The 23,707-nt window shown below is 40.0% G+C and overlaps 1 non-coding gene across 1 annotated transcript; it reads left to right on the top strand.

The window, feature by feature from the left end:
* Positions 1 to 11,688: 11,688 nt before the first annotated feature.
* Positions 11,689 to 11,796, top strand: LOC112739359 (small nucleolar RNA R71). Its single transcript, XR_003170297.1, has one exon. It is a non-coding gene; the product is annotated as a small nucleolar RNA R71 (small nucleolar RNA).
* Positions 11,797 to 23,707: the final 11,911 nt, after the last annotated feature.

Genomic DNA, 23,707 nt, shown 5'->3' on the forward strand with positions numbered 1-23,707 from the left:
ATGAATTAGACAGGTTGTTGCCACTTTCGTCTTCTCTGACTAGTGCTGAGGCTATTGCCCGGCTTTCTACTACGAGATATAATATGAGCGGTTCTCCTTTTCGTGGCCGAGATAGGATAGGTGGCCGTCCTAAGAAATCCTTGAAGTCTTGGAAGGCTTGTTCACATTCTGTTGTCCATTCGAACTGCTTTCCCTTTCTTAAAGCAGCATAGAAGGGGAGAGATCTTATCGCTGATCCTGCTAAGAACCTGGATAGGGCGGCCAATCTCCCGTTGAGTTGATGTACTTCTTTGACACAGGTTGGGCTTTTCATGTTGAGTATGGCTTGACATTTATCCAGATTTGCTTCAATTCCTCTTTGTGTGAGCATGAAACCTAAAAATTTGCCCGCTTCTACTGCAAAGGTGCATTTTGCGGGATTGAGTCGCATGTCATGCTTCCTTATAGTGTCAAACACTTGAGCCAGGTCGGATAACAATGTCTCTTCACTTTGTGTCTTTATCAACATGTCATCCACATAGACTTCCATGATTTTCCCGATATGATCTGAGAAGACTTTATTCATTATCCTTTGATAAGTAGCTCCCACATTCTTGAGACCGAAAGGCATCACAATGTAGCAGTAGTTTGCTTTCGGCGTTAAAAACGAGGTCTTTTCTTGATCTGGTGGATACATGGGGATTTGGTTGTATCCCGAATGTACGTCCATAAATGAGAGGTATCTATATCCGGAGGAAGCATCAACCAGAGCGTCGATACTTGGGAGTGGGTAAGGATTTTTTGGGCAGGCTTTGTTAAGATCGGTGTAATCGGTGCACATTCGCCACTTCCCATTTGATTTTCTCACCAAGACGACGTTGGCTAGCCATAGTGGGTACTTGACCTCTCTTATGAATCCTGCCTCCAGTAATGCTTGTACCTGTTCTTCCACAGCTTGGGATCGCTCTGGCCCAAGTTTTCTTCGTCTTTGCTGTACTGGCCGAGATCCTAGATAGACCGCCAACTTGTGGCACATTAGCTTGGAGTCTATGCCTGGCATGTCTGCGGCTTTCCATGCGAAGAGATCGACATTATCTCGTAAGAATTGTACCAGTAATTCTTTTGAGTCTCCTCTCAGGATCGTGCCGATATTAGTCGTTTTGTCTGAGGTGTCTCCGATCTGAACCTTCTCTATCTCACCTTCTGGCTACGGACGGAGCGCTTCTCGTCTCTGAATTCCGCCAAGCTCAATTGTGTGGAATTCTTCTCCTCTGCCTCTGAGGTTTAAACTTTCATTATAACAGTGGCGTTCCATCTTTTGATATGCTTTTATTGTGGCTATCCCCTCTATAGTTGGGAATTTCATGTATAGAAATGGAGTCGAGACTATTGCCCCGAGTTGATTTAGTGTGGTCCGACCTATTAGAGCATTGTAGGCTGAACTCACGTCGACCACAATGTAGTCTATTTTGAGTGTTCTGGATTGGTTCCCTTTTTCGAAGGTTGTATATAGTGATACGTATCCTAATGGTTGTACCGGGGTATCTCCCAGTCCGAACAGACTGTTCGGGTATCCCTTAAGTTCCTTGTCTTCTAGGCCGAGCTTGTCGAAGGCAGTTTTGAATAAGATGTCGGCGGAGTTTCCTTGGTCTATTAATGTGCGGTGCAGATTGGTGTTTGCCAGTATGATGGTGATGACCATGGGGTCTGTTCATACCCTGGGTCGAGCTGTCCAAACCGGGATGTTCAGTAATAAAGCGACCGACCTCCTTAGGTCAAGCGGACCGACTTCTTTACGAAGAACTCGGCCAAATCGACAGGAAAGCCCAAAAAGGGCCCAATTCAAGGAATACGACCCAAATCCAAAGGTCGTTCAGGCCTACAGAGAAGGGCGGTTCTGTTGAAGATACGCTGACCTCAACCCAAAAGATAAAGATAAGATAAGATAAGATAACAAACTTATCTTATCCAAAGGTCACATCTCACCATTATAAATACACTGGAGCACCCAGGTATAACTGATACTCTGATTATACATAAAAACCTGCCTAATACCCGTGCTAACTTAAGCATCGGAGTTTCTTGCAGGTACCCCCCACCCTCTGGTGGCCAAGGATCAGCAGTGTAGCAAATCCAACAAGTCGTACACAACAGCTCCGGCCGCCACCAGCCAGCCGAACACGTCATCTCCAACCAGTACCAAAGATCTCATCCGAGATCGACCTCCAGTTTCAGGTAACCCTCGGAACATTGGCGCCGTTGCCGGGGAACCTGAAAGTCATCCCAAAACCATGGCGGATGGCCATGACAACGACCACGACTCGGATCTGGAGAACAGAACACCACACAAGAACACGGACACTACGCTAAAGGATACTCCGGAATCAAACGAGGACAAAAACTCACCAAATCCGGGAGCTATGGAAGCACTTCAAGATCGCTTAAAGAAACTTAAGAAAGAAACCCAGCAACAACGGGAGATCGGAAAGGATCTACAAAGAGAGGTACGGCGACGTCGAGAACTAGAAGAAAAACTACCGCAATTAGAGGCCAACCTCAAATCAAAAGCTCCTCAGACCTCTCCTGAGGAAAATTCACGCAAAGAACAGGATCCATTCACCAGGGAAATCATGAAGACCAAAATCCCAAAAGATTTCAAGCTCCCGGATATGGTTTTGTATGATGGCACTACAAATCCCAACCATCATCTCAGCAATTTCAGAAGCAGAATGTACCTTACCGATGCCTTAGATGCCGTTCGCTGCAAAGCTTTTCCAACAACTCTCACGAAAACGGCGATCAGATGGTTCGACAACTTACCTCCGAAGTCCATCTCAAACTTCGACGACCTGGCCAAAAAGTTCCTGGCCAGATTCTCCATCCAGAAAGATAAGGCCAAGCACGCACCCAGCTTACTAGGGATCAAGCAAGGAGATCGGGAGAGCCTCCACAACTACATGGAAAGATTCAACAAAACATGCATGGACATACAAAGTTTACCAACAGAGGCCGCCATCATGGGGCTTATCAATGGCTTACGAGAGGGACCTTTTAGTTAATCTATATCAAAAAAGTATCCTACCTCCTTAGACGAAGTCCAGGAGCGAGCAGAAAAATACATCAACATGGAAGAGAACGCTCGGCTAGGAGAAATCTCAAAATCTGGGGCCTCCTACCGAGACAAAGACAAGGAATCCAAAAGGAAAGAAGATCGACAGGGTGAGAAAATCAAAAAATACCACAACTACACTCCTCTCAAAGCATCCCTGGTCGACGTGTACAAAGAAGTCTGCCGTACAGAAAAATCCCCCCAGCACGGCCACTCAAAGGCAAAAGGGGAGGAGAAAACCGGAAGGAATATTGTGAATACCATCGAATTCGAGGGCATTCTACCAACGAGTGCTTCGACTTGAAAAATATCATAGAAAAATTGGTAAGAGAAGGAAAATTAGATCGATTTCTGGCCACCCGGGATCATGACCAAAGAAAAAGACGGAGAGACGAAGATGATGGACGAGCTGAACGGTCACCTCGGACACCCGAAAGACACGTCCACATGATACACGGCGGATTCGCAAGAGGTGGGATCTCCAAATCGTCCCGAAAGAGATATCTCAAAGAAGTATATCATGATGAGGGAAAGGAGGAAGCACCCGACATCCCGACGATAACATTTACTAAAGAGGACGCATCCGGCATCATCTCGGGACACGACGATCCCATGGTCATCACTATTATTCTGGCAAACACCAATCTACACCGCACACTAGTAGACCAAGGGAGTTCTGCCGACATCTTATTCAAAACAGCCTTCGACAAGCTCGGTTTAGACGAAAAGGAACTTAGAGCATACCCGAACAATCTGTTTGGACTAGGAGACACTCCGATACAATCGCTGGGATACGTATCGCTACACACTACTTTTGGAAAAGGGAACCAATCTAGGACCCTCAAAATAGACTACATTGTGGTCGACGTAAGTTCAGCCTACAATGCTCTCATAGGTCGGACAACACTCAATCAACTCGGCGCAATAGTCTCAACTCCGCATCTATGCATGAAATTCCCAACTACAGAGGGGATAGCCACGATAAAAGCAGATCAAAAGATGGCACGTCGTTGTTATAACGAGAGCTTAAACCTCAAAGGCAGAGGAGAAGAGTTTCATACAATTGAGCTTGGCGGAGCTCAGCGTCGAGAAGAACTCCGTCCGCACCCAGAAGGTAAGGTAGAGAAGGTTCAGATTGGAAACACCTCGGACAAAACGACTAATATCGGCACGGTCCTAAGAGGAGACTCAAAAGAATTACTGATACAGTTCTTACGAGATAATGTCGACCTCTTCGCATGGAAAGCCGCAGACATGCCAGGCATAAACCCTAAGCTAATGTGCCACAAGTTCGCTGTCTATCCAGGATCTCGGCCGGTGCAGCAGAAGCGAAGAAAACTCGAATCAGAACGATCCCAAGCTGTGGAAGAACAAGTACAAACGTTACTGGAGGCAGGATTCATAAGAGAAGTCAAGTACCCACTATGGCTAGCCAACGTCGTCTTGGTGAAAAAATCAAACGGGAAGTGGCGCATGTGTACCGATTACACCGATCTCAACAAAGCCTGCCCAAAAGATCCATACCCACTCCCAAGTATTGACGCTCTGGTAGATGCTTCCTCCGGATATAGATACCTCTCGTTTATGGACGCCTATTCGGGATACAACCAAATCCTCATGTATCCACCAGATCAAGAAAAGACCTCGTTCTTAATACCAAAGGCGAACTAATGCTACATCGTGATGCCTTTCGGTCTCAAGAACGCGGGAGCAACTTATCAAAGGCTAATGAATAAAGTCTTCTCAGATCACATCGAAAAAATCATGGAAGCCTATGTGGACGACATGTTGATAAAAACACAAAGCGAAGATACATTATTGTCCGACCTGGCTCAAGTGTTTGACACTATAAGGAAGCATAACATGCTACTCAACCCCGCAAAATGCACCTTCACAGTTGAAGCAGGCAAATTCTTGGGTTTCATGCTCACACAAAGGGGAATTGAAGCAAATCCAGACAAATGTCAAGCTATACTCAACATGAAAAGCCCAACCTGTGTCAAAGAAGTACAACTCAACGGGAGATTGGCCGCCCTATCCCGATTCTTAGCAGGAGCTGCGATAAGATCTCTCCCCTTCTATGCTACTTTAAGAAAGGGAAAACAGTTCGAATGGATGACAGAATGTGAGCAAGCTTTCTGAGACTTCAAGGAGTTCTTAGGATGGCCACCTATCCTATCTCGACCACGAGAAGGAGAACCACTCATATTATATCTCGCGGTAGAAAGCCAGGCGATAGCCTCAGCACTAGTCAGAGAAGATGAAAATGGATAACAACCCGTCTACTTCATTATCAAAGCACTACAGGGATCCGAGCTGAACTACCAGAAAATAGAAAAATTTGCCTATACTCTCATCCTAACATCTCGACGACTCCGCCCGTACTTCCAGGCTCACACCATTAAGGTTAGAACTAACCAGCCCATTAAAAGAATATTGCAGAAAACAGATTTAGCAGGCAGAATTCTACAATGGGCAGTCGAGTTGTCAGAATTCGACCTCCAATATGAAGCTCGGACGGCCACCAAATCACAGTATCTGGCCGACTTCATCGCAGAATTCACAGATACCCTAGAAACTCCCACAGAATGGAATCTCTACGTGGATGGTTCCTCAAATAAAACTGGAAGCGGCGCAGGCGTGATAATTGAAAGCAACCAAGGAACCCAAGTTGAGCTCTCCCTCAAGTTCGGGTTCCCGGCCTCCAATAACCAAGCGGAATATGAAGCATTATTAGCTGGTTTGAAGCTGGCTAAAGAGGTCGGAGCTCAAAAACTCAACATTTACAGCAATTCACAAGTGGTCACATCACAAATAACAGGGAGCTACCAAGCCAAAGACCCCACCATGAAAAAATATTTGGATAAAACCAAGGAACTACTTGGACAAATCGGGGAATATAAGATCTGCCACATACCCCGCGAACAAAATGCCCGAGCTGATGCACTCTCAAAACTAGCCAGCACCAAACCAGGGGGCAACAATAGAAGCCTCATACAGGAAATGTTGCAAAACCCGTCAATCTCGGAAGAGGAAAAAGTCCTGGCCATAACAAGTCAGGACCAAGGATGGATGACCCCCATAATCAACTACCTCAAAGAAGGAACACTCCCCGCAGAAGAAAAGGAGGCAAAGAAGTTAAAAAGGGAGGCACAGTACTACACCATCATAAACAACATCCTGTACAAAAGAGGAATCTCAATACCTTTACTAAAATGCGTGCCGACCTCCAACATAAGGGAAGTGCTAGAAGAAATACATGGCGGCATTTGTGGCAATCATCTCGGAGCACGAGCTCTCGCCAAAAAAGTACTCCAGGCGGGATTTTATTGGCTAAGCAGGGGCACTGTTCATACCCTGGGTCGAGCTGTCCGAACCGGGATGTTCAGTAATAAAGCGACCGACCTCCTTAGGTCAAGCGGACCGACTTCTTTACGAAGAACTCGGCCAAATCGACAGGAAAGCCCAAAAAGATCCCAATTCAAGGAATACGACCCAAATCCAAAGGTCATTCAGGCCTACAGAGAAGGGCGATTCCGTTGAAGATGCGCTGACCTCAACCCAAAAGATAAAGATAAGATAAGATAACTAACTTATCTTATCCAAAGGTCACATCTCACCATTATAAATACACTGGAGCACCCAGGTATAACTCATACTCTGATTCTACATAAAAACCTGCCTAATACCCGTGCTAACTTAAGCATCGGAGTTTCTTGCAAGTACCCCCCACCCTCCGGTGGCCAAGGATCAGCAGTGTAGCAAATCCAACAAGTCGGACACAACAGCTCCGGCCGCCACCAGCCAGCCGGACACGTCATCTCCGACCAGTACCAAAGATCTCATCCGAGATCGACCTCCAGTTTCAGGTAACCCTCAGAACAGGGTCGTCGTGTCCCGAGATGATACCGGATACGTCCTCTTTAGTGAATGTAATTGCAGGGATGTCGGGTGTTTCTTCCTTTCCCTCGACATGATATACTTCTTTGAGATATCTTTTGCGGGATGACTTGGAGATTCCTCCCCCTGCGAATCCGCCGTGTATCATGTGGACGTGTCTTTCCGATGTACAAGGTGATCGTGCAGTTCATCCGATATCTTCGTCCTTTCGTCTCTTTCTTTGGTCGTCATCTCGGGTGGCTAGAAACCGATCTAGTTTTCCTTCCCTCACCAATTTTTCTATGATGTTTTTTAGATCGAAGCACTCGTTGGTGGAGTGCCCTCGCACTCGATGATATTTGCAATATTCATTCCGGTTTCCTCCTCCTCTTTTGCCTTTGAGTGGTCGAGCTGGGGGTATTTTCTCCGTATGGCAGACTTCTTTATATACGTCGACTAGGGATGCCCTGAGAGGGGTGTAATTGTGGTATTTTTTTATTTTCTCTCCTTGTCGATCTTCTTTCCTTTTAGATTCCTTGTCTTTATCTCGGTAGGGGACCCCGGATTTTGAGGTCTCTCCTAACCGAGCGTTTTCTTCCATGTTGATGTATTTTTCTGCTCGCTCCTGCACTTCGTCTAAGGAGGTAGGGTACTTCTTTGATATGGATTGGCTAAAAGGTCTTTCTCGTAGGCCATTGATGAGTCCCATGATGGCGGCCTCTGTTGGCAAGCTTTGTATGTCCATGCATGTTTTGTTGAATCTTTCCATGTAGTTGCGGAGGCTCTCCCGATCTCCTTGCTTGATCCCTAGTAAACTGGGGGCGTGTTTGGTCTTATCTTTTTGGATGGAGAATCTGGCTAGGAATTTTTTGGCCAAGTCGTCAAAGTTTGAGATGGTCTTTGGAGGTAGGTTGTCGAACCATCTGATTGCTGTCTTCGTGAGAGTTGTTGGAAAAGCTTTGCAACGAACGACATATGAGGCGTCGGTGAGGTACATTCTGCTTCTAAAATTGCTAAGATGATGGTTGGGATCTGTGGTACCATCATACAAAATCATATCCGGGAGTTTGAAGTCTTTGGGGATTTTGGTTTTCATGATTTCCCTAGTGAATGGATCTTGCTCTTTGTGTGAACTTTCCTCGGGAGTGGTCCAAGGGGTTTTTGATTTAAGATCGGCTTCTAATTGTAGGAGTTTATCTTTCAATTCTCGTCGCCGCCGTACCTCTCTTTGTAGATCCTTTCCGACCTCTCGTTGTTGTTGGGTTTCTTTTTCAAGTTGCTTTAAGCGGTCTTGAAGTGCTTCTATTACCCCTGGATTTGATGAGTTTTTGTCCCCGTTGGATTCTGGAATATCCTTTAGCGTAGTGTCTGCGTTCTTGTGCAGTGTTCTGTTTTCCAGATCTGAATCGTGGTCATTGTCATGGCCTTCCGCCATGGTATTGGGATGACTTCCAGGGTCCCCGGCAACGGCACCAATGTTCCGGGGGTTACCTGAAACTGGAGGTCGATCTCGGATAAGATCTTCTGTACTGGTCGGAGATGGCATGTCCGGCTGGCTGGTGGCGGCCGGAGCTGTTGTGTCCGACTTGTTGGACTTGCTGCACTGCTGATCCTTGGCCACCGGAGGGTGGGGGGTACCTGCAAGAGACTCCGATGCTTAAGTTAGGATGGGTATTAAGCAAGTTTTTAGTAGAATCAGAGTATGAGTTATACCTGGGTGCTCCAGTGTATTTATAGTAGTTGTAGAGTGACCTTTTTAGATAAGATAAGTTAGTTATCTTATCTTATCTTATCTTTTGGGGAGGTCATCTTATCTTCAATGGAACCGCCTTTATCTCTATAGGCTTGGTCGGCCTTTGGATCTGGGTCGTATTCCTTGAGTTGGGCCCATATTTCGGGCTTTCCTGTCGATTTAGCCGAGCTCTTTTGGGAAGAGGTCAGATAGTCTGACCTGAAGAGGTCGGTCGCTTTGTCGTCGATCATCCCGGGTCGGATAGCTCGACCCAGGATATGAACAAAACCTCAGGGATCACTTTTTTCTTGGCCACAACTTTATAGAAGTGGTCTTGATGGACCTTTGAGATGAATCTCTCCATCTCCCATGACTCAGAGGTGGAAGCAATTGCCTTCCCTTTCCTCTTTCTTGAGGTTTCTCTGGTCTTAGGTGCCATTGATGGTTATGAAAAAATAAAAAGCTATGCTTTTACCACACTAAACTTAAAATGTTTGCTCGTCCTCGAGCAAAAGAAGAAAGAAGGAGAAGAGGAAGAAAAATAGAGGAGAGGGAGAGAGGTGTGTATTCGGCCAAGGGGAAGAAGAGAGGGTTATGTTGTGTGAAAATGAAGAAGGAATGAGGGGTTTATATAGGAATGGGGAGAGGTTTAGGGTTCGGCCATTAGGGTTGGGTTTGGGAGGGAAAAGAGTTTGAATTTTGGAGGTGGGTGGGGTTTTTGGGGAAGAGAGGATGGATGTGAGTGGTGAAGAGGTGATGGGAAAGAGTGATTGAGGTGATTGGTGAGGGGTATTTGTGGAAGAGAGTTATGAAAATGTGTGAAGAGGGGAGAAGAAAATGTGGGGATCCTGTGGGGTCCACAGATCCTGTGGGGTCAAGGACTTAACATCCCTGCTCAAATTAGGCGTGTAAAACGCCCTTAGCATGCATGTCTGGCATTAAACGCCAGCTTGCTGCTTGTTTTTGGCGTTAAACGCCCAAATGTAGCCTGTTTTTGGCGTTTGTTTCTGGCGTTTAACGCCAGCTTGATGCTTCTTTCTGGCGTTAAATGCCAGTTTGATGCTTCTTACTGGCGTTTAAACACCAGTAAGTTCTTCCTCCAGGGCGAGCTGTTTTTAAAGCTGTTTTTCATTTTGTTTTTGATTTTTTAGTAGTTTTTGTGATTCCACATGATCATCAACAAAATAAAACATAAAATAACAATAGAAAATAAATAGATATAATTAAATAACATTGGGTTGCCTCCCAACAAGCGCTTCTTTAATGTCAATAGCTTGACAGTGAGCTCTCATGGAGCCTCACAGATGTTCAGAGTATTGTTGAAACCTCCTAACACCAAACTTAGAGTTTGAATGTAGGGGTTCAACACCAAACTTAGAGTTTGGTTGTGGCCTCCCAACACCAAACTTAAAGTTTGACTGTGGGGGCTTTGGTTGACTCTGCAGTGAGAGAAGCTTTTCATGCTTCCTCTCCATGGTTACAGAAGGAGATCCTTGGGTTTTAAACACAAGGTTGTCCTCATTTAGTTGCAGGACCAACTCTCCTCTGTCCATATCAATCACAGCTCTTGCTGTGGCTAGGAAGGGTCTTCCAAGGATGATGGATTCATCCTCATCCTTCCCAGTGTCTAGGATTATGAAATCAGCAGGGATGTAAAGGCCTTCAACCTTTACTAACACGTCTTCTACTTGTCCATAAGCCTATTTTCTTGAGTTGTCTGCTATCTCTAATGAGATTATGGCAGCTTGCACCTCAAAGATCCCAAATTTTTCCATTACAGAGAGTGGCATTAAGTTTATTCCTGACCTCAGGTCACACAGAGCCTTCTCAAAGGTCATGGTGCCTATGTTACAGGGAATTAGGAATTCACCAGGATCCTGTTTCTTTTGAGGTAATTTCTGCCTATCCAATGCATTTAGTTCATTGGTGAGCAAGGGAGGTTCATCTTCCCAAGTCTCATTACCAAATAGCTTGGCATTCAGCTTCATAATTGTACCAAGGTACTTAGAAAATTGCTCTTCAGTAATGTCTTCATCCTCTTCAGAAGATGAATACTCATCAGAGCTCATGAAGGGCAGAAGGAGGTTCAATGAAATCTCTATGGTCTCTAGATGAGCCTCAGATTCCATTAGTTCCTCAAAGGGAAACTCCTTATTGGTCACTGAGCATCCCAGGAGGCCTTCCTCACTAGGATTCACGTCCTCCTCCTCCTCTTTGGGTTCGACCACACCAAGCAAGGTAATGGCCTTGCACTCTCTTTTTGGATTCTCTTCTGTATTACTTGGGAGAGTACTAGGAGGGATTTTAGTGACTCTTTTACTCAGCTGGCCCACTTGTGCCTCCAAATTTCTAATGGAGGACCTTGTTTCATTCATGAAACTTAGAGTGGCCTTAGATAGATCAGAGACTATATTTGCTAAGTTAGATAGGTTCTGCTCAGAATTATCTGTCTGTTGCTGAGTGGATGATGGAAAAGGCTTGCTATTGCTAAACCTGTTTCTTCCACCATTATTAAATCCTTGTTAAGGCTTTTGTTGATCCTTCCATGAGAAATTTGAATGATTTCTCCATGAGGGATTATAGGTATTTCCATAGGGTTTCCCCATGTAATTCACCTCTACTATTGGAAGGTTCTCAGGATCATAAGCTTCTTCTTCAGAAGATGCCTATTGAGTACTGTTGGATGCGGCTTGCAATCCATTCAGACACTGAGAAATCATATTGACTTGCTGTGTCAATATTTTATTCTGAGCCAATATGGCATTTAGAGTATCAATTTAAAGAACTCCCTTCCTCTGAGGCATCCCATTACTCACAGGATTCCTTTCAGAAGTATACATGAACTGGTTATTTTCAACCATGTCAATGAGTTCCTGAGCTTCTGCAGGTATTTTCTTTAGGTGAATAGATCCACCTGCAGAATGGTTCAATGACATCTTTGATAATTCAGACAGACCATCATAGAATTATCCAGGATGGTCCATTCTGAAAGCATGTCAGAAGGACACTTTTTAGTCAGTTGCTTATATCTCTCCCAAGCTTCATAGAGGGATTCACCTTCTTTCTGTTTGAAGGTTTGAACATCCACTTTAAGCTTGCTAAGCTTTTGAGGAGGAAAGAACTTGGCTAAGAAAGCCGTGACCAGCTTATCCCAAGAGTTCAGGCTATCCTTAGGTTGAGAGTCCAACCATATTCTAGCTCTGTCTCTTACAGCAAACAGGAAAAGCATAAGCCTGTAGACCTCGGAGTCAACCCCATTGGTCTTAACAGTATCACATATCTGCAAGAATTCAGTTAAGAACTGAAAAGGATCTTCTGATGGAAGTCCATGAAACTTGCAGTTCTGTTGCATCAGAGAAACTAATTGAGGCTTTAGCTCAAAATTGTTTGCTCCAATGGCAGGGATTGAGATGCTTCTTCCATGCAAATTGGAATTTGGTGCAGTAAAGTCACCAAGCATCTTCCTTGCATTGTTATTATTTTCGGCCATGTCTCCTTCTTTTTCGAAAATTTCTGTCAGATTTTCTCCAGAGAGTTCTGCTTTAGCTTCCCTTAGCTTCCTCTTCAGAGTCCTTTCAGGTTCAGGATCAACTTCAACAAGATTGTTCTTATCCTTGTTCCTGCTCATATGAAAAAGAAGAGAATACAAAAGAAAATATGGAATCCTCTATGTCACAGTATAGAGATTCCCAATGTAGGTATAATGAGAGAAGAATATAGGAAGGAAAAGATAAGAATCCAAACACAGAGGGGAAGAGTGGGTCCGAATTCTTGGGTGAAAGAGAAGTGTTAGTAGATGAATACATAATTAGAAGGAGATGAGAGAGGGAAGAATTAAAAAATAATTGAAAAGAAAAGAAAAATATTTTTGTTTTTAATTTAAAAATTAAAGTTAAAATTCAAAAATTAAGAAAGAAAAATAAAATTAAATCAAATTAACATTTAAAACAAATAGTTAATTAAAAGGGAATTTTGAAAAAGAGGAAGGTGATTTTTGAAAAGTAGGGAGAGAATTAGTTAGGTAGTTTTGAAAAAGATAAGAATCAAACAAGATAAGATTAATTGAAAAAAAAAAGATTTGAAAATCAATTTTGAAAAGATAAGAAGTTAGATAAGAAGTTAGAAAAGATTTTGAAATTGATTTTGAAAAAGATGTGATTGAAAAGATATGATTGAAAATCATTTTGAAAAAGATTTGAAAAGGAAATTAAAAAGATTGGATTTTTGAAATCAAAGTTGATTACTTGACTAACAAGAAACTTGAAGATATGATTTTAAAATTTAAAGATTGAACCTTTCTTAATAGGCAAGTAACAAACTTAAAAACTTTTGAATCAATCAAATTAATTGTTAATAAAGATTTTGAAATTATGAACAAGATAAGAAGAAGATTTTTGAAAATCAATTTGAAATTTTCGAAAATCATAAAAGAAAAATGAAAAAGATTTTATTTTTGAAAAAGATTTGTAAAAGATAGAATTTTTAAATTGAAAATTTGATTTGACACATAAGAAACAATTAAATTTTAAAAACTTTTTGAAAAAGTCAATTCAAATTTTCGAAAGTTTATGAGAGAAAAAGGGAAAGATATATTTTTTTTATTTTTTGAATTTTAATGATGAGAGAGAAAAATATAAAATTGATGCAAAACATAAAAATTTTGGATTAAAATAAAAGATACATGCAAGAACACTATGAGTGTCAAGATGAACACCAAGAACATTTTGAACGTCAAGATGAACACCAAGAACTTATTTTTGAAAATTTTTAATAAAAGAAAAACATGAAAGACACCAAACTTAGAAATTTTTAATTTTTAGACATTATGAAAGCAAAAGTGCATATGAAAAACAAGAAGCAACATACAACAAGAAAATATGAAGATCAAACAAGAGAATTCATCAAGAACAACTTGAAGATCATGAAGAATGCAATACATGAATTTTCGAAAAATGCAAGAAAGAGATAAACATGCAATTGACACCAAACTTATGACTTGACACTAGATTCAAGCAAGAAACATCAAATTATTTTTGGTTTTATGATTTTATAAAAATTTTTTTGGTATTTTTTTCGAAAATTAATTGAAAAAAAAGAAAAATAAGGATTTCAAAATTTTTAATAGGAATTCCAGGAATATTGCAATGTTAGTCTAAAACTCTGGTCCAGGAATTAGACATGGCTTACTAGCCAGCCAAGCTTTCAGTGAAAGCTCTGGTCCAAAACACTAGACATGGCCAATGGCCAGCCAAGCTTTAGCAGATACAAATCAGACATACAACAGCTGATACTTCATTCAACTTGCTTCTGTCTTGATGAGTGGAAGCCTTGGTCCAAAAGAATTAGACATGGCTTTACAGCCAGCCAAGCTTCAACATATCTCGTGAAACTCTAGAATTCATTCTTAAAAATTCTGAAGCCATAAAATAAATTTTTTTTGAAAAACTTTTTTTTTCGAAAATAAGAAATAAAAAGCTTAAAAATAAAATAAAATTACCTAATCTGAGCAACAAGATGAACCGTCAGTTGTCCAAACTCGAACAATCCCCGGCAACGGCGCCAAAAACTTGGTGTTATTGCCAGACCAAAAACTTGGCATTGTTGTTGCCGGAAACAAATGCGAAATTGTTGTTCGTTCCCTCCCCGGCAATGGCGCCAAAAACTTGGTGCACGAAATTGTGATCCTTAACAACGGCGCCAAAAACTTGGTGCTCGAAACGTAATTCACACATTTTGTCACAACTTCGCACAACTAACCAACAAGTGCACTGGGTCGTCCAAGTAATAAACCTTACGTGAGTAAGGGTCGATCCCACGGAGATTGTCGGCTTGAAGCAAGCTATGGTCACCGTGTAAATCTCAGTCAGGCGGATTCAAATGATTATAGAGTTTTAATAATTAAAATATAAAATAGGATAGAGATACTTATGTAATTCCTTTGTGAGAATTTCAGATAAGCGTATAAAGATGCTTTTATTCCTCCTGAACCTCTGCTTTCCTGCTGTCTTCGTCCAATCATTCATACTCCTTTCCATGGCAAGCTTTGTGTAGGGCATCACCGTTGTCAATGGCTACTTCCCATCTTCTCAGTGAAAATGGTCCAAGATGCGCTGTCACCGCATGGCTATTCATCTGTCGGTTCTCGATCATACTGGAATAGGATTCAGTAATCCTTTTGCGTTTGTCACTACGCCCAACACTCGCGAGTTTGAAGCTCGTCACAGCCATCCTTTCCCAGATCCTACTCAGAATACCACAGACAAGGTTTTGACTTTCCGGACCTCAAGAATGGCCACCAATAGTTCTAGCCTATACCACGAAGACTTTGATCTCACGATCAGAAGGCTAAGAGATACACATTCAAGCTTGTTTGCATGTAGAACGGAAGTGTTTGTCAGGCACGCGTTCATAAGTGAGAATGATGATGAGCGTCACATAATCATCACATTCATCACGTTCTTGTGTGCGAATGAATATCTTAGAGAAGAAATAGGCTTGAATTGAATATAAAAACAGTAGTACTTTGCATTGCTTCATGAGGAACAGCAGAACTCCACACCTTAATCTATGGTGTGTAGAAACTCTACCGTTGAAAATACATAAAAACAAGGTCCAGGCATGGCCAAATAGCCAGCCCCCATAAAGGTCTAGGATAGCATAAAACTAATCAAAGATCAGACTCCTAACATGATAGTAAAAAGTTCTATTTATACTAAACTAGTTACTAAGGTTACAAAAATGAGTAAATGATGCAGAAATTCACTTCCGGGACCACTTGGTGTGTGCTTGGGCTGAGCATTGAAGCTTTCACGTGCAGAGGTCTTTCTTGGAGTTAAACACCAGTTTGTAACCTGTTTCTGGCGTTTAACTCTGCTTTGCAACCTGTTTTTGGCGTTTAACTCTGCTTTGCAACCTGTTTTTGGCGTTTAACTCCAGAATAGGGCAGAGAGCTAGCGTTGAATGCCAGTTTGCATGATTTAAACTCGGGAAAAGTATGGACTATTAAATATTGCTGAAAAGCCCTGGATGTCTACTTTCCAACGCAATTGAGAGCGCGCTATTTGGACTCCTGTAGCTCCAGAAAATCTACTTTGAGTGCAGGGAGGTCAGAATCCAACAGCTTCTGCAGTCCTTCTTCAACCTCTGAATCTGATTTTTTGCTCAAGTCCTTCAATTTCAGCCAGAAATTACCTGTTTCTAGCGTTTAACTCCAGAATAGGGCAGAGAGCTGGCGTTGAACGCCAGTTTGTGTCATCTAAACTCGAGAAAAGTATGGACTATTATATATTGCTAGAAAGCCCTGGATGTCTACTTTCCAATGCAATTGAGAGCGTGCCATTTGGACTCTTGTAGCTCCAGAAAATCTACTTTGAGTGTAGGGAGGTCAGAATCCAACAGCATCTGCAGTCCTTCTTCAACCTCTGAATCTGATTTTTGCTCAAGTCCCTCAATTTCAGCCAGAAATTACCTGAAATCATAGAAAAACACACAAACTCATAGTAAAGTCCAGAAATGTGATTTTTATTTAAAAACTAATAAAAATATACTAAAAACTAATCAAATCATACTGAAAACTATGTAAAAATAATGCCAAAAAGCGTATAAATTATCCGCTCATCAAACACCCTCCAAAGTACCATGGACGACGACCATTCAACAATGCATGTCGAGACAATAGTTATGGTGGACCCCTTCATGACAACCATCACCCACCAAATTACTATGGTCAAGAGCCATTCCGAGGTGCGTACCAAGATGATAGATATGGTGGACCCCCTTGTAGTTACCAACAAGCCCCATCAAATGCCTATGAACCACCTCCTCAACATAGTTTTGAACCACCATACTCACAAGTCCCCTACCAACATTCACCTCCATATGACCCTAACCCATATCCACCTTAATTCCAATCCAATTACTCCCAAGAACCACCACTTCCCTATGCACCATGTCCATATCCATCAGCCCAAGAATCACGGGAGCGTCTCAAGAAAACAGTGGAAAAATTTCATGCAACCCTTCACCAACTGGATCAAGCAATTAATCGATTACCTTCCCGACGTTCGGACAGTCAAGGAACCCCCATGGCTTCATGTGGACAATCTAATGAAGAACTTAGCATGAAGGAGATACTGGAAACTCCAATGGACAGTAAGGAGCATGACTTTGTGCTGGAACAAGTGGAGGAAGCTAAAATCATCGAAGAAGAAGAATTGGTTGAAGACTTAGGAGATGCTAAACCTCCATGGGAGTCCAGAATTGTGGAGAATTCCGTCAAGAAATTTACAATTGATGCTAAGGAGGATAGTGCACATCCCCCAAAGCAGGTATCTTATGAGGAACTGAACGGAACAACTCAAGAAGCGAGTTTCCTTGATAATGATAATCATGAGTCAAGTTCTCCTAGTAATGAACTTGCATCCGCAAGTGAATTCTTTGAGACTGAAGAATCTTTCCCAAGTGAATACGAAGATGATGCGGAGGTAGACTTCTCTCAACCTCCAAATTATGACTTGAGTGATAAGGAGGATATCGAAGACTTTGATCAAGACGTGGTTACAGTCGAAGAAGTTTGCAGAGAAGTGGAGGAATTCACAGAAGAATACAAGGGAGTAGAGCTTGTGAAACCCCTGGAAACACCTTTTCCAAGGCCATTACCATCCAATACAAACTTCAAGTGGGTAAAATCCTTAGCCTTTCACTACAACAAATATGGCCTTTAGCAACGCCAAATTTTGCAACGCCTTAAAGCCGTTCTCTTAGATAGTTTTAGACAACGGTTTTTTGTAGTGTTACTGTTGAATTCAATTTTTCATTATTTTATAGTAACAAATTAAAACCGTTCTCTTTGACTATTTTAAAGAACGGTTTTATAACCGTTACCATTATTTATTTTTAAGCAACGGTTTTTTTTGTTGTTTAAAGAATTGTACAAAAGAAACGCATTAAAACCGTTGCCAAAATGCTACAGTTTAAAACCGTTCTATTAGATGGTCTTAGACAACGGTTTTTACAATGTTGCTGTCGAAGTTCATTTTTTCATTACGCTATAGTAACAAAATAAAACCGTTCTCTTTGACTATTTTAAAGAATGGTTTTACAATCATTACAACAATTGTTTATGAAACAACTATTATCTAATATTATTTAAATAATTATACAAATTAAACAATACCAATAAAAATTATTTCAGATAATTATATAAATTTAAATTATTTTTTTTATAAATACTGAATTTATAAAATACTCAAAAACTATTGTTATAAATAAATAACAAATATTATTTTAAAAAAAGTAAAATTAAAATAAATTTATAATAAATATTATATATTATTATTATAAATTATAAAAAATATTATATTTTGAAAATATAAAGTTAAAATAAATTTATAATAAATATTATTTATTTTTGTTATAAATATATAACAAATATTAATATAAAAAAATAAAATTAAAATAATTTTAAAATGAATATATTATATATCTATTGTTTATTAATTTGTTTTTCACAAATAAGCACAGCAAATAAGAAAGCCATTAATCACTCTTCCCCTTCTCTTCGAAACCGCGAAGAAGCTCTTCCTCCCTCCACCGTAACGTCAATCCTAACCCACGCGACGTCGTCGAACCGCAGCTCATTAGGATGTAAGACCCAAAACTTTTGAAAAGCCTTATTCTAAATTGATTTCAATTTATTTATTCATTAAAGATTTTAATTTTGGAAATTATTTAATTAAAGCTAATTAAATTAAATTTTGATAATTAAATTAGAATTTTTGTATAATTTTATAATTGTTGAATAATTTTCTATATTTGAACTATAAAATTTAATAATTACAAAATAATAAGAATTTTGTATAAAGTGATTTAAAGAATTAAAATTTTGGAATTTAATATTTTAATTTTTATAAATAAAGAAAATTAATTACATTATCTCTAATTATTAAATTAGAGTATTTATTTAAAAATAATTTATAAATTAATAATTAAATAATATTTTCACAAATATTATTAGTGAATTAAAAATTAATTTTTGATTTTCACTCCTAATTTTAGTAAAACTATTGAACTATCCCTAATCCTATATCCCAAATTGAAACCTAATTCCAAATCCCTAACGTAATTTCCCTTTCCCAGCTGCCATTACCCCCTTCTCCTTTCTGAAACCCCAAGACACACACATGCACAGAGATGGAGAAGAGAGAAAGAGAGGGCGCCAGCGGAGAAGAAGAGGGGAGGGAGCCGCGCCACCACCATTCAGCTCGTCGCGCCGCTGCCACGGTGCCGTCGTGGTCGCCGAGAAGAGAAGAGAGGGAGAAGAGGAACGCAGCCAGTAGCCAGGGGTAGTCGCCGTCGCCGCCTTGGAGCCATCACCGTCGCCGAGCCGCACGTCATCACCGCTGCGAATCGCGAGCAGAGGAGAGGGATAGACGCGTTCGCGAGGGAGCTGCCGCCGTGGAGAAACTCATCGCTGCGACCGTCGCAGCACCGCCATCCTCGCGCCAGTCACCGCCGTTGTCAGTAATGACACCCGTTTCCGCCGTCCGCGCCTCCGTTGCCATTAGAATCGCACACCGCTGCTGGAAGGATTTTCGTTGCCATCGTTGAAGCGAACGAGAGAGAAGGAGACGTGGAAGGAGGAGCCGTTGAAGCGAGCTTGCTGCCGTCACGTCCTGCCTAGCCACCGTCATCGAAGCCTTATTGCCGTTGATTAAGGATGTTATCGTGGAGCTCAAGGATAACGCGCAGAAGTTGAGTGGAGTTGTCCTTCCATTGCTGAAATCATTCTTCGATTTCTGTCCCGTACTGCCTGGATCAATTCACCATTTTGCCCGCCTCCGTTCCAGTGGGGTTTGCTGTTCTTCATGGTGAGACTGAATTTGTTTTGCTTCCTTTACCATGATAATTTGTTTTAGTTTCACCTAAAAGTCATTTTAGTTTCACCTAGAAGTTTCATTTGAAGTAATTATTTTAAAAAGGTTTAATTTTAAAAAGGTTTATGTATTTGGTTCTTTTTTCATACCGAGTTCATGTATTTTCACATATCTAGTTCTATTTTCATTATTATTAGTATTATATATGTTTTGGCATTTGAATTATCCTATGATTGAAGATGTTAAAGTAGGACTCGATAATACTTTCTGTTTTGCTGTGCTCTGAGAACACTGCATCTGTGTTGATCTTGAGGCATTCTTTGGGCAGTGGCCTCCACTTTATTGGTATGGTTCCTCTACTGGCTTTGATTCTATTTGCTCTGTGGTATCCCTGGCTTTCTCGTATTCTGTTTCTTGTACTCTAGCTTGGATTGTAGTGCTTAGAGGATCTGGTTTTAGATTGTGAAATATTGCTGCATTTTTCGTCTTCCATATAGCCCAGATCATGTGCCCCATGCTGCTCCATCTGTCATCCCCCTCTTCTTTGCTCCCTTCCTTGATAATACTTTCTGCTTGCATTAGCTATTCCCATCTTGAAGGACGAATGCTACTTTCAACTGGATCATTTATCTTCATTCTTGCTGGTATCGTGAAAAGATATTATCATTCCACTTTTAATAATATAACTTAAATTTGATAAAGTTTTTGGTATAAATGTGATTTTTATTTTGAAAAAAAGGTATTTTCTAAATAAAAATGACATTATCAATTTGAGAGTATCATAATAAAAAATGCTATTTGTTTTATTTGATGGAACTAGTTAGTAGTTAGCAGTGACCTGGTTGAAGGTGAGAACACGGGTCAATTCCATGAATTTCAGGTTATTAATTTATCGTATTATTGTCTTAAGTAAAGCATAAAGTCAGTATTTTGCTTCTGTCCTTGATGGTGGTGTAGTCCTGCTATTGTTATTAATTAAATTCAAATATAAGATTCAGAGTATTTTAACCACTCTTTCTATTCTTGCCTTTTTCCTTTAATTACTTGCATTAGATATAGAGGTAGCATACTTAGCATGAAAACTTGCAGGTACCTTGTGCATTTGGGCTATGAGGTAACATATGTGTGGAATTTCACTGAAGTTGATGACAAAGTAACCCCTTTCACCCTTCGTTAGTATTAATATTGAAAAGTTTTCTTTGTAATCCAAAATATAACTGCATGCTTCTGTTTCTGTCAATTATAATTTGTTTTATGTGATTTTAAAAAGTTAGCTATGTATTTGTGTATATTTATGCATTTTTTCAACAAAAGAATGAGTAAGCAAAACTATTAAATTTATCATAATAGAATAATTAAATTTGTTATAGTTGAGTAATAAAATTTATTTATATCAGCTTAGTCATTATTTACAAACAGTAAATACTTTTTTTTTAATGAGTGATTTTTGATATGTATGTAGCATGATCATTTAACACATCGATTAATTCTCTCGTTATGTGTTAGGCGAACATTGGTCATGGAATATTTTCTATGTCTAAGATGGGATTCAAACTTCCAACTTCTTAGTTAAAGAATCATAATAAGTAATCAGATTACACGTATGTGGTTAAATAATTAAGAACTTTAACTATGTGAGTTAGAAACTGAAACAAAAAGAGTTGAGAACCTATGTTTGGTGTTAAATGTGTGGTTTCAATAGCATTATTCTACCTAGAAAAAGAAAATAGGGACTTAAAAGGATGTGGCAATATGCATGATAACATGTAGTAAAGGACTAAAGGGATTTTTCTTTCTGTTTTTTTTAATGCTCAAAAGGGGGATTTAGTAATAGTTTCCTTCTTTCTACTGTGCTTAACTGCTTATCCATTTTTTTAGTACATAAATTTTCTTTTGGGATAACTGAGGCAACTCTATTGCCAACCAGTGTGTGGTTTTGACCCTGTTCAGGTAGCAATACAAGCAAATTTATATAATGTTGGGCAGTTGCAATTTTTAACACATATTCTGATCTGTATTGTTTGGGTGGGTGCTAAAAAGTCTTGTTTTCTTAAGCAGCAACATGCAACTGAGAAAGCAACATTAGAGAATAAGGTTGATGTGATGCAAAAAGAAGTAGATGAACTAAAATCGCTTGTTAAGATGATGCTGCAACAAAAAAGGTCAAGAGTGGACCTTGACATGTTAGCTGCTTAATTAGGAAGCACTTTAGGCAATCCGAACAATGATGCACATGAAGAGGTATTATTTGTTGTTAAAATTTTTATATGTTATCATATCTTAAATAATGGTTGATTATTATGATGTTGATTCAATTGTTTTGTGTATCTAAATAGAAGAATGTTATAATATATATGTTTGTCCTCTCTCTCTCAAACATTTTTATTTAACATTATTAGTATTAAAGATGTGTAGTTTTATATTTGATTTATTTATTTTTTTTGTTTACAGAAAAACTATGTTAAAGGGAAAATCGAACTTGATTAAGGTCAAATTTTTAAAAGCAAATGTTATAGAGTAAAAGTCATGAACTTGTGGACATGATGACTATTTGCTACTTAGCTATTTCAACTCTCTTTTGTTATTATATTTTTTGCAAACTTAGATGATATTGTGGATCTTACAACAATTTTTATAAGTTAAATTTGATGGAAAATGTTCAATTATTTTTCTTTAGTGACTTGATTCAAATAGTTTAGATTATTTATTGACACTAAATAATTAAAAAAAACTGAAATTAATTTCATTCATGAGAAAACTATTGTAAACAAAAAATTATATATTACAAAAAAATCGTTTTCAATAGTTACAAAAGACAATGGTGTTAAAACCGTTGTCAAAGATGACTACATAATAAAACCGTTGCCAAAACACGACTCCAACAGTAACGTTTTAAAACCGTTGCCGAAAATGATATCAACTGTAACGTTTTAAAACCGTTGTCATAGATGGCTATAAACTGGCAACGGTTCAAAAACCGTTGCCGAAACCTGGCACCAACGGTAACGGTTTAAAACCGTTGGCTATGTGAATAATAAAACGACAACAGTTTAAAACCGTTGCTTATCCAGTTACGGTTTTAAACCGTTGTCATGTTAATAGGAACGGTTCGAAACCGTTGCTTATTGAGTAACGGATCAAAACCGTTGTTTAAAATTTTTCGTCAAAACCGTTGTCTTAGGCACTAACTGTGGCAACAGTTTTTCTGTTACCGTTGCCTTAGGTAAAAAACCGTTGCCTTTGAGCATTGGTAACGGCCGCATATACCACAGGTCAAAAACCGTTGCCAAAGCGTTGCCTAAAGTTTTGGGAACGGTTTTTCAATCTACGGCAACGGTTTTTGACCGTTGCGAAAAGCCTTGTTTGTTGTAGTGTTTATCTTTACTTTTCCACTTGAATATGGTTTGCTTGAAACAGATGGCCAGCTTAGAGCTCTTTACGGCTTTAAGAGTAAAAGAGAAATGGTTCGCACTCAGAGCTTGTATGCAAGATTCCATGAAGTTCCACACTTCAATTTGAGGTGCAAGGATTGGTTTTGAGTTCGATTGAATAGGTCTCGGAAGATATTTGGTCATCTTAGTGAGAATTCAAATTCCGTACCGCCCGGTTGGAACAATATAGATAAAAACGAAAGCGGTTACAAAAGCAAGGTTTGGGATCCTGGAATATATTCTGACGTTCAACACCCCGGGAACCTGAACACCTGTTTGAATTTACTCAAAGGATTTATATGCCTAGTTTGGGACCCCGAAGGCTGTTGGCATTCCAAATAGTGGTGGAGATTTTTAGATGAATTCAAGCACAAGCCACCATAATAGGGAGCTCAGCAATTGTCCAACTTAATGACTTTAACCAAAAGTGCTAGGTGGGAGACAACCCAGCATGGTATTATTGTTCCTTTTTCACTTTTAATTTTATTTCGTTTTGTTTGTTTTTAAGTTTTATTTTATTCTATTTTATTGAACCTGGAATTATTCATAACATCCATATCGGCATTGCATTTTGCATCCTGCAAAAAAAAAAAGAGAGAGCACCCCACGCGTGCGCATGAGCCACGCGTGGGCGTCGATTGCAAATCGACGTAACAATCCAATGCCCAGAAAGTTGGGTTGGAATCGTGCGGCTGGTATGCAT

This window comes from Arachis hypogaea, chromosome 13 (genome assembly GCF_003086295.3).
Source record: "Arachis hypogaea cultivar Tifrunner chromosome 13, arahy.Tifrunner.gnm2.J5K5, whole genome shotgun sequence".
NCBI lineage: Eukaryota > Viridiplantae > Streptophyta > Magnoliopsida > Fabales > Fabaceae > Arachis > Arachis hypogaea.